This window comes from Convolutriloba macropyga, chromosome 6 (genome assembly GCF_964194025.1).
Source record: "Convolutriloba macropyga chromosome 6, txConMacr16.3, whole genome shotgun sequence".
NCBI classification, from domain to species: domain Eukaryota; kingdom Metazoa; phylum Xenacoelomorpha; order Acoela; family Convolutidae; genus Convolutriloba; species Convolutriloba macropyga.
The window spans coordinates 55,792,547-55,804,979 of record NC_134473.1 but is presented as its reverse complement, the minus strand read 5'-3'; the positions used below and the strand labels follow the sequence as shown (position 1 = coordinate 55,804,979).

Below are 12,433 nucleotides of genomic sequence, written 5' to 3'. Positions count from 1 at the left end.
GTGCGGAGAAATTTTCTTTGACTATCTGATCATAGTGGAAGTCATTGAAGTTTTTCAGAAGTCATCTAATTCTTTAAGTGGAAAACTATGCATGTTGATCCTATCTGATTCAACTGGAGGGAATCAACTAATATTTTCTTCTGACTAAAAGTTTTGACCAATTTGTTCATCCCATCTGATTGAAGTGGAGGGACTGAACTTCTTTTGCTTATGGGAGAGATAATGATTGACTATCTGATTATGGTGGAAGGCATTGCAAATTTTCAAAGTACTCTTGCTTTTATTTTTGTTGTTGTAATTCTAATTGAGTTGTAGGTAGGGTCGCTTAGTTCATCTCATCTGATTCAAGTGGAGAGAATGAACTTAGATTTGCTGTGCGGAGAAATTTTCTTTGACTATCTGATCATAGTGGAAGTCATTGAAATTTTTTCAGAAGTCATCTAATTCTTTAAGTGGAAAACTATGCATGTTGATCCTATCTGATTCAACTGGAGGGAATCAACTAATATTTTCTTCTGACTAAAAGTTTTGACCAATTTGTTCATCCCATCTGATTGAAGTGGAGGGACTGAACTTCTTTTGCTTATGGGAGAGATAATGATTGACTATCTGATTATGGTGGAAGGCATTGCAAATTTTCAAAGTACTCTTGCTTTTAATTCTGTTGTTGTAAGTCTAATTGAGTTGTAGGTAGGGTCGCTTTGTTCATCTGATCTGATTCAGGTGGAGAGACTGAACTTAGATTTTCTGCGGGGGGAATTTTCTTTGACTATCTGATCATAGTGGAAGTCATAGAAATATATGTCTTCTAATAATTTTATTTTTCTCAGTTGAAAATATACAAGCTGATCCTATCTGATTCAAGCGGAAGGAATCAACTAATTGTTTTTTGAGAAAAACCAAGATCCCTTTATTCATCTCGCTGGTGGAAGTTAAGAGAATGGACCTATTGCTGAGTGGCGGATTAATGATTGAATGACCTTCGATCAATCATCTGTGAATTTGTTTTGAATTGAGGTTTCATAATCTTCGGTTTCTCAAGATCGGTTTTCCTCTTCAGACCGTCTAGTATGTCTCAATTTGTATCTCAGCACCTTGATCCAAAACAGAGGGAAAATCGCGGCATAAACACTAGAGAAGTTTACTCAGAGGCCGAGTACAACCAAGCGCTGAGGTTGCGCTGGGTGTTCTTCTGCAGATATGATAAGTCTGTGTTCCCACTATACTTGAAGCATTACGCGTGGCCAGCCGGTTTTGGATTTCACGACAAGATGAATATTACAAAAGGCACTGTTCTACCCCTAAAAACAGAAATTGGTTTGTACGACTTCCAGTTTGTGGAGACTTGTTTAGAGAAGGAATATGATTCCCGATCACGAAGGGCCATGGAAATACTTGATAGGGCGAAGCAGAATAATGTGTCCATCGCAGAGCTAACTATGAGCTTAGGGTTAGCTATTTTCTAGCTTTTTGAAAAAGCATGTGATTGTTGAATGTATGTGCTCATGTTCTTTGTAAAATTCCAAGGCCATTTTAGTTACGACACCTTACAGATTCTTTACTTTTAATTGGAGCTGTAAAATTTAGTGCCGTAAAAACAATTTTTTTATTTTTTCTGCAGGGAAGAACAGGATGAGAACACTGCTCCCCCTACTCAGGAAAGATCCGTGGCCGATCTATTCATTGAAAACGGCGGTTCGCCTATAACTAGCACACAAAGGAAGAAGAAATCCAAAAAAGTTGTACGAGACGATGATGAGGCACCTCCAAAAGCTAGAAAGAGGCTAGCAGAGCCAATTGTGTCACTGGGTGGGCAACAGGAGTACAATTGTCGAAGTCCTGTGGATGTCATGACACCCCCGAATGTAGAGGCAGAGAATTCTTACGAGGTACACTTCTTCTGTGTCTTTCTCCCAATTAAGAGTTTATTTTGTACAGTTTTGGCTTTCTGGTTGTTTGGAGTTATGTCAAATTAATGCTTATTTCTACATTACGATGTCTTAAAAAGTTTCCTGTTATCTTTTGTTGAAAAAATCGTTGAATATTTCTCTGCTTTTATATTGAATCTTCTTTAGAGTTCATCAGCAGTTCTGAAGGCACTGGTTCAAGAGCAGAAGCAACATAATGATATGATGGCGGAAAGTCAACGAAAGTTCTTTGATCAGATGTTGAAGATCCGTAAAGCTGAGAAGAGAGAGTTCTTAAACATTTGGTCAGCTCATCCTAATGTTAATACGAGTGGAACTGAAGTGCCTAACAATGCTGAAAATTCGGCTCCCTTGATGTATAAAGGATTTGACCTAATGACGCTCTATGCTCCAGAAAAACCGAGCATACTGGGTCGTGAGCTTGGTCGTCGACTCTTCGGCGAAGGAGAGAAATGCGAACTGATCCTCTTGATAATAGGAAAGAAAACCAGCCGTGCAACTGGGAGAAAACCATGTGATGACACAAGATACCAACTGTTCAAAGGTATGTTGTGGCAGCCAGGTGGTGATTTTAGAACTTCAAGTATCACAAATGTTTTTTGGATAAAAAATGTTTTGAACCTTTTTTAACTTCGTGGAAATTTAAGGTGGGTTTGTTCTGTATGGGAAGTAGAGTTGAATTAAGCGCAGGCTTTTTTCCGCATTTAGAGTGTGTCACTAGGAAGTACCCACGGGCACCAGAGGCAGCCTTTGCCAATGCACGCGACAGCGCTAACCAATACGGGCTGGATCAAAAGGTCAGGCATGGTGTTGAAGAGGCGAAGAGACTTGTGCAACTACAAGAGTTGACCAATGGCACTGATGACGAGTAACTTATAGCCAAATTTTGTCAGAATGTTTCTTCAAATGAGCTTCAAGCGAAACATGGGATTCACGCATTAACTTTTGTCGCCCTGATAACCTTTTTCAAGAGTCTTTCTCTTAATGCTGACTTGACTTGAAAACAATATTTTTGTTGATCTAAGGTACTCTGTTGCTGATGACCTAAGATCTGTTTGCTGATTCAAACTCTTAGCTCATTCTATGCCATATTATTCAGATCTCTTCTTTTATTTGTTAAGTACCTTTTTATCAGCTGACTTATTTTTTATCTCAGTCCATCACCTGAGATGTTTTGATCTTCCTTTCTGTTTGTATCACAGCGAGTTTTCAATTTATATCAGAGGTGTTGCTATCTCACGCTGTTCATTCTTATGTTATGAGTTCTATTGGTTTTTGTTCAATGTCTGTCAATATTCGAGCTAATAGCAGTCCTAATAAATAAATTGTTCTCAAAAGTTTTGTCTTCAAATTTTTGTTCGAAGCTCACATGAATTGCATTAAAGCAAACCCTTGCCTAGCAATATCTTCACAAATTATTACCTCAGATCTTGGTTTATGCGTTTCATTTATGCGGTTCACTTAAAATCTGTCTTTAAAGATGTTTTGCGGACCTTTTGTAATTCAAAATTTTCTGTTTCAAGCTCCTATATTGGTTTCAGAGTCATGAGTTTCACTTTTTTAAATAAAACTGAAAAACACAATCTGTTATGTCAAGTTGATGGCCAAATTTGTCGAAGTTTTGGTTTTTCGGATCCGGAACTCAAAACGTTTGTTGAGTTGATATCGGAAGACGATTTTGATGATTTGAAGAACTCGAATTCCTCAGTTAAAAAGACTCATAATTTGTTGCAGAAGGCTTATCATCAAATGAAAGTAGAATGCTGTCAAATAAAACCAGATAATTATCACGGATATGGTTTGTTCTACGAAGGAGAGAAGACACTTGCTAGAAGTCATTTGGTTGCGTTAATAGGATATCTTGAAAAAATTCCAGAAAAAGACGAAATTGCGTTCTCAAATTTATCAGTTATGGCTCCAAGAGAAGGCTCGAAGTTAAGTCGTGTTATGGTTGGTCCTGCGCGCTTTGTCAATCATAGTTGTAGACCGAATTGTGATTACAGGGCAGTTGAAATTAATGGAAGAAAAGGAGTCCAAATTATCACACGTCAAGAGATCTTGCCTGGAACGGAGTTGTTATCCTTCTATGGGACTGATTTTTTCGGACCTGGTAATCGGGAATGTAAATGCCCCCATGATGATCTGCATGTTGATGTCAGTACACCCGTTGTTTGTGCTCGACGAACTTCCGTTGATGTTTCGCCCATTTCAACTGATACGCCTGTAAAAGGAAATCAAAAGATATTCAGATTGAAAAACTTCAAGCGGCAGTATCAGCAACGCAATTTACAAACAGTGCCCAAAAAAGCAAGATGGATTGATCTCAGGCTACCTAGCGGCGAAATTATCGAAAGTGATGACACTAGTGAAGAAGAAGGCGAAGCATCAACACCTGCAGCCGAAAATACAGAGGAGAGTACGGCACCTGTTGGTTCATCGGCTGTTGCGTGTAGTCAAATTGTTGAATGTGGAAGCCAGGTTGAATGCAAAAGTTCTGGTGAATCGGAAAGCGAAGATGAACAATGTTTTTCTAATTATCAACCAATCAGCAATACTTCAAAAGTTTCAGTGGAGAATTTCATTCATTGTGTTGAGAGCATAGTAACGAAACACGGAACGTCAGACAAAGAAGCTGGGGAATGGTTGCGCTTGATTCGTTTGTCTCATCCGAATAGCTCAATTCCTTCATTCAAAACACTCAAAAAGCGAAACGTTCTGGTAGCTCGTCAGCGAGTTGTTAAATCTGAAGCATCGAAAGGAGGAGAATGGTGCGTTCTTAATTTCCTTGAAGAGATTGAAACTCTTCTGAAACTGAACATCCGTTCCATTGTCAACTACAGTAATCAGCGAATAGATGGGAGAGATTTAATTCTTCCTGATTTCTTTGATGAAAGTTCCAGAACACTCAACCTCTTCCTAATTATAAATACAGACGGTATGAAAGTTATTCAGTGTCGCAACAATTCATTGTGGCCTGTCTGGATAGCGATTGCAAATTTACCCCCGATTATACGATCAGCCTTCAAAAATATAATTTTGGCCGGGCTGTGGTTTGGAACTGAAAAACCTCACTGGACATCTTTTTTAAAGGTAATTTTCTTCCTTCTCGCTTTTTTCGTGGTTTTTTCCCCGGATTTTTATGTATACCATTTTATAGGCAATCAGTGAGCAGCTGAAGCCAACCACTTTGGAATATTCTGGTGTGTTCTATACTGTGATGTTAAAGCCTGTTCTTTTTGTTGCCGATACTCCTGCTCGCTATTCTGTTCTCAATTGGACTTCCTTCAATGGCTATTTTGGCTGCTGTTATTGTTACAATGAAGGCCAACGTAATGAAAAAACGCATTTTTATCCGAATGTTCGGTCAAAAATGAGGACTGTTTGTGAATACACAGCGAATGTTGAGTTCATCAAAAAACATCCTTCGCTGAAGAACTGGAAAGGTGTTAAGGGTGTGAGCGCTCTCAGCCAAATAATACCTAATCTGCCTTTATCCATGCCTATAGATTATATGCATCAAATTGCTCTCGGAGTTGCACGAACAGTTCTTGATTTGGCTGCAAAAGAAATTAAAGGTGCCCGCAAAGAAGAGCTGAAGAGGTTCATTAAGAATCTTAAAGTAAGTTGTTTATTTTTTCAGTGGTATTTGCAAAGTTGTTTTCCATTTTTTTTAAATCAAATTTTGATTAGGTCCCTCATGAAATTAAACGCTCCCCGAGAAGTCTCTGCGATCTCCCCTACTTCAAAGCAAGCGAATGCAAAGACTGGCTTCTCTATATTGGGCCTGTTCTTTTGCAATTCAACATCTGTCCTGAGAGCTACGAAAGATTTATGTGTCTGAGCTACGCCATTCGACTGATCCTAACAGACACAAAGCATACCGAAAAAGCTGGAAAATATATTGAACGTTTTCTTAATATGACAGCATCACAATACGATGAGTACTGCTTTACGATTAATGTCCACTTCTTGTCGCATTTATGCTGGCAGGTCAGAAACTTTGGTCCGCTGTGGTCAACGTCAGCGTTCATGTTCGAGTCTGCTAACAACATGCTGAGCAAACCGTTTACAGGAACAGTTAATCATCTCGACCTTATTATAGAGCGATATATTCGGCGGAAAAAGTTGCTGCTTAGCGAGTTAATAAATGATGACCTGTTCGATTTTGCCGAGAGCCTGGGGTGTTCAACGAAAGTGTTCGCGGAACATAAGGTCATTGATGAAACCGCACTTCCCATTCATTTCGACTCACATGATCCAAGTCTGTTTTCTACGATGTCCTTGCGTACGCTCAATCTTGACTCCCTCACATATTCTACTAATAATAACGCATACGTCAGCTTTATGCAATCTGCTCTGCAACAGTATGGAGAAATTGTTGTTTTCCAAAAGTCAGATATAGTTACGTGCCTCGTCAACGTTTTCCGAGTTGTCAAGCGGTTCTCTCACAAATATTGCACCGAAAAAAACTGAAATTTTGAGTTTCGTTGAAGTCGAGTATGCCGGCTACCAAAAAGAAATTTCAATCACTGATATCCTCAACAAACTGTTTCGCATTGATCTTGCTCACAGAGTTTTTCTGTTTGTTATTGTTGATCATTTTGAGCATGATTAGATTTTTCCTTATTTTTAATCTTGAATTGTTATCTGTTTTGATTGGTTCGATTTCATTTTTATATTGTGTGCTCTTTGATATCAATTTATTTGAGATCACCGCTTTTTCGCAAAAGTGTTCACTTTTTGCTGCCAAAAATGATGCTTCCTTAACTATACTAACTGTTTGGATGATATTAGTTGTAAATTTTTGTTCGAGTTTGAAAAGTTCGGAAAAAATAATAGGATTTTGAAGAAAGTCGTTTTTCGAAAAAAAAAATAATTATCATTTTATATTTTCTCGACACCCAAGAGCAACATCTTCCGACAGCTTTCATGCTTTATGCTTATTTTAGGTCACCCTATAAAACTTGGTATGGAGTACCACCTGTTTAGGTAGAGTGTGGGAGAAAAAAAGTTTTTGCTATAGCTTGTCTAGGAAAAAAGTTAGTTTTTCATACGGAAATTTGCGAATTTCGCGATTAGCGAATTTTTAAAATAAGTCTTTTTTCATTGGATGAAGGAGTTGTTCAAATCAATCGAAACCTGGTATGGATTATCACCTGTGTAGGTAGAGTATGGTAGAAAAAAATTGCTATAGCTTGTGTAAAGAAAAAGTTAGTGTTTCATACGGAAATTTGCGAATTTAGCGAATAACGAATTTTAAAAATAGTTCTTATTCATCGGGTCGAGGAATTGTTCAAATCCATCCAAACTCGTTGTGGAGTATCACCAGTGTAAGTGGATTGTAAAACAAAAAGGATTTTTGGTATAGCTTGCCTAGCAAAAAAGTTAGATTTTCATACGGAAATTTGCGGGTATCGCGATGAGCGATTTTTAACTATAGTTATTTTTGATTGGGTTAAGAAATTGTCCAAATTGAACCAAACCTGGTATGGAGTATCCCCTGTGTAGGTAGAGTGTAGGAGAAAAACAATTTTTGCTATAGCCTGTCTAGGAAAAAAGTTAGTTTTTCATACGGAAATTTGCGATATTCGCGAATAGCGAATTTTAAAATTATGTCTTTTTCAACAGGTCAAGGAGTTGTCAAAATCAAACCAAACTCGATATGGAGTATCACCAGTGTAATTAGAGTGTAAAACAAAAAGAATTTTGGTATAGCTTGCCTAGCAAAAAAGTTAAGTTTTCATAAGGAAATTTGCGAATTTCGCGATTAGCGAATTTTAAATATAGTTGTTTTTGATTGGGTCAGGAAGTTGTTCAAATAGAACCAAACTTGGTACGGAGTATCCCCTGTGTAATTAGAGTGTAAAAGAAAGAGAATTTTTGGTATAGCTTGCCTAGGAAAAAGTTGGGCTTTCATACGGAGTTTTGCTAATTTCGCGAATTGTGAATTTTTGCGAATTTTAAAAATAGGTTTTTTTTCATTGGTTCAAGGAGTTGTCCAAATCAAACCAAACTCGGTATGGAGTATCCCCTGTGTAGTTAGAGTGTAAAGCAAAAATAATTTCTGCTACAGCTTGTCTTGGAAAAAGGTTAGAATTTCATACAGAAATTTGCGAATTTCGCGATTAGCAAATTTTAAATATAGTTATTTTTGATTGGGTCAAGAAGTTGTCCAAATTGAACCAAACCTGGTATGGAGTATCTTCTGTGTAGTTAGAGTGTAGAAGAAAAAGAATTTTTGCTATAGCTTGTCTAGGAAAAAAGTTAGTTTTTCATTCGGAAATTTGCGAATTTCGCGATTAGCGAATTTTAAAAATACTTCTTTTTCATCGGGTCATGGAGTTGTCCAAATCAAACCAAACTCGGTATGGAGTATCATCAGTGTAATTAGAGTGTAAAACAAAAAGAATTTTTAGTATAGCTTGTCTAGGAAGAAAGTTTGTTTTTCATACTGAAATTTGCGAATTTCGCGATTAGCGAATTTTATATTTTTTTTTGAAAATAACAATTTATTATGCTTTGTTTTGTTTGGAGATAGAGTTCAAGCCTGGTATTTTACCTAGTGCTCTTCTCAAAGTCTCCTATAGTTGTTTGTTTGTAACTCCGCCGTAGCCGGTCCCCAGCCCGGATGAGAAAGGAGGAGGGAAACACACCCAGAACATACTGGAAAAGTCTCAAAAAGTCGGTTTTTCAACTTGACTGGAGCCTTTTCCGACAATTTTCCAGCTATTATTTGACCTTAAAAACCTTATTAATCTTGGTACGGCCGTAGTACGGCACCTTATTAATCTTGGTACGGCCTTAGTACGGTACCTTAGAAATCTTAGTACGGCCTTACTACGGCCCGTAGAAAACTTAACAAGATCTTAGTACGGTTTTGATCAAAGACTTATACGGTGCCGTACTACGGCCTTACCAAGCTTTCCAAGTTCGGGCAACCTCGGGCTCGGTTCCAGATAAGCCAAGCTTTTCGAATTAAGAGAATTTTGTACAGCAGATAGATGTCATCTACAGCAAATGAGGGGGACATAAAATTTAACTGTCGCTCCAATGATCGCTAACCTTATGATTTTACACATTATAAATGTTTCTGTTGGAAGACAAAACTTTTTTGGTAACTCTTGATCAAAATGACACACGGTTGCTCACACAAAAGGTTTAAGAAGAATAAATACAAAATACACGCAATCTTTTCAACGTTTTAAAGAGAAAGAAAGGTTTGAATGGCAATTAAAATATCTTTTGAGCGCAAACCAGTTTCTGCACAATAAAGACAAATTATCACAAAACTGTTTAATTTAAAAAAGTATTTTTTTAAATGTTCTCTTTCTTAGTTTTTCTTTTCATGCATCCAAATAAATTTGATCATCGGAGAGAAAGTGATCATCGTCAGGCTGATAAACGTCTAATAATTACTTATGTACAAATAATGTTGTAAAACAACGCTAATTTTAGTGTTGCAAAAGTTCAAGCTGTTGCCAAGTTTTTAACAGAAAATTTGGGAATCGACTCTTTGCTTGAAAGCTGCTGCACAAAAAGCCAAGAAATTGCAAAATGTGGCTGAGTGAATGGGGGAGCAAGCAAAGAAATAAAGACAGCTATTATATTTTAAACTACATTTCTCGGATACATTGAATGTAGTTTGCTTTTGTGTTTAAAAAAATTGCAAAATCACTTAAAGTATGTTTACAAAAACAAAAAATGGAAAATTTCGCTCCGTGCTTTCAAAACCTTTCTAGGAACAACGCTAATCCGTATTTTTCTTATTTGTTAAAAATTCTCATATGGTAATTTCTCAGGTAGTATTTTCGAGCCATTTATCCATATAATCTATTTGTTCGAGAAGTTTCGCTCAGTTTTCATTTTTATTCGAAACCTACTCTTACGATTAAGATTATGAAATCATTGTCATTGAATTTGATTTTCCCCTAAGAGTTGTTAAATTGGTGGGATTCCTGGCAGGAATGTCATAAGAACAATGGAATTATAATCATATTTGAGCTCAAATGTTGTTTTCGGTATTCCATCGTTTGTATACTTTTCTAACAATATATTTTTCCAACATTTTGTCCACATTTTGAATTGAAATTTAATATCAACTTGGACTTCACTGTCGAATAAATTAGAGCAACTTCTTTGTAAGATGACATATTTAGGGCTATCTTTTGAATATAACATTTAATGCTTGATACATCTGTTGAACTTTCTTAATTTTTTGCAACCAAATTCACTTGACTTTGGACATTTTTTTCTTTTATCTCTTATTTTTGAGATTGCTCCAAGATCATTGCTAAAAACTGTTAATACGTTTTAATGAGGACTTTTTTCTACCATTTTAAAGAGTGCTGCGATTGTATTTAAAATTAGGGCAACAATAATACTTGAGCTCATTTTTTCTGTCAAGTATTCTTTTACTGCATTATGGTTCTAAAATTTAAAACCAAAATTGTTGTAGAATCCATATTGTTTTACCGTAAAATTTTTAGAACCACAGTTTTTAATTATCAGCTAGTTGAATGTTTTTGTAATGGGGTTCATTTCACTTGCAACATTTTTAATCTCTTCTTTTTGATATTGATTGAAGATCACTGAAAGAAGGAAATTATATATTTATAAGATATTCTTTCCAAATATTTTATTAAGTGCGGACGTTTAATTTCTTGATTTTTAATTTGGCCGTTCTTTCAAATCAAAACTGAAGTCCGATTTTCCTAATGCAATTTTTTCGTTCCAAAAACATTTTTTCCATAAATTCACTTTGTTGAGAAACGAGTATGGCGTTTTGAAAATTAAATTAGTTCAAGGAAACAAACAGCTATAATTTTCAGCAGAAAAATTCAATCGATTTAACTGCTGACTTGTTTTGAAATGAATTTGAATGAGTCCTACCAAAAATCTGATTATTTGCTTTGAAATTTTTAATTTCTTATTCACTTCATTGCGTTTTTCTCTAGATAAACAATTTGTTTACTTGTGTTCAAAAGCAAAATTGGTCTTAGAACTCACGTAAATGCACAGGCAGTTAAATATTCATGGCGCATTCTCTTGCAGCTTTTTAGTGCTGTTTGCGTTAGCGTTAACTTAACTACCTCGTTTTCTCCTCACTGGAAAAGCTGAGCTTGGAGTTCATATTTTTGTATCTCTTTTTACAAGCGGGCAGGCTCAGACGTTCGTTTCGTTAAAGGGGTACGTCAAAAAAGCGTGCTGGTTTATTACTCCTGGTCCTAACTAAAATGTCTATTTTATTACCAAAGCTCCAATTTATATAAAACGCACTGTTGTGTGAATTGCACAAAAGATACCTATCCGTCAAAACGAGTTGCAAAATGTCGGGAAAAATCTGGGAAAAGGGAGAAAATGGCGAGGGAAGACGTGAAAACATTTCTAATCTTTTCATTTCACAAAGTATTCTGAATAATATATTAGATATAGCTTACCTTGTAGTTGCTATAGCGAATAATTGATGGTACTGTTACTAGTCTTTGATGCAAAAAGGCCCATTTAGTCGAATTGTTTTATGTGCTCAGCAAGCCATTAACAAACTAACTGCAAAAATATCTCAACTTGCAAGCTTCGAGCTCATTTCATTAATTCTTTTGTCCTGAAATATATAACTCACTAAATGACCCAAAATTTTGTGGCTGACAAAATGAGCAACGAAATGACCAATTTTGCTCACGAAATGACTGAATTTTGAATTTTTACGCTGCATTTTGCCATAAGCATAGTAAGTAGCTGCATTTTTTTTCTGGAGAATTTGTAAGTTTCTTTTAAAATTTACTGCATTTTCGGTCATTTGAACATGTGACTTTGTTACCGCCTCGGGTGTTTATTAATTTTCCTTTGTAGTCTGCTGTCATTTTTGGTGTGTAAGGCTTTATTCCACAAGAAAGGTATCTGAATAAAGACTGTTGTGTACTCTTATACTTTTTTATATTAAATTCGCAACACGTTTTATAAAAGTACTGACATCAAAAATATTTTTTCGGTACCTTTGTAAAATAATAATTAATTTTTCCACACTTAGACGTACAAACGCAGCCCGTTAACCATTGTATTCTTGATGCGAGACAAAATTAACGTCATTCGTGAAATAGTAATTTTTTTTTCGTCTTTTTGCAAATACAGACCACGGTTCTTAATCGGTCATACATTCCGGCATAGTGGAGCCTGTAACAACAAAGAGGGTACTTTTTTCCAAAACCTCAAGGAAGGAAGAAGGGGTATGGGGGGGGGGGGTGGATGGGTTTACACAGAAACTTATTTCTAAATATGCACTTGCTATGAGCCGTTGTTTATAAACCACTAACTTGGGAAAAAAATTTTGTTCAGTCGTGTAATTTACACACATGGATTATTTCTTTGACGGCGTTTGTTGAAAAGGTAAAATTCGTTACAAAACAGATAGATAGATAGATAGATGGATAGATAGATAGATAGATCGGTTACATTTATGGTTGGTTTTTGTTACAGAGCTTTAAACCGGTGACCATTTCTTGTTGATT

The 12,433-nt window shown here is 36.2% G+C and overlaps 1 protein-coding gene across 1 annotated transcript in view; it reads left to right on the top strand.

The window, feature by feature from the left end:
- Nucleotides 1–12,433, top strand: part of LOC142341778 (uncharacterized) — an 87,222-nt gene that overhangs the window by 60,709 nt on the left and 14,080 nt on the right. The window lies entirely within an intron of this gene.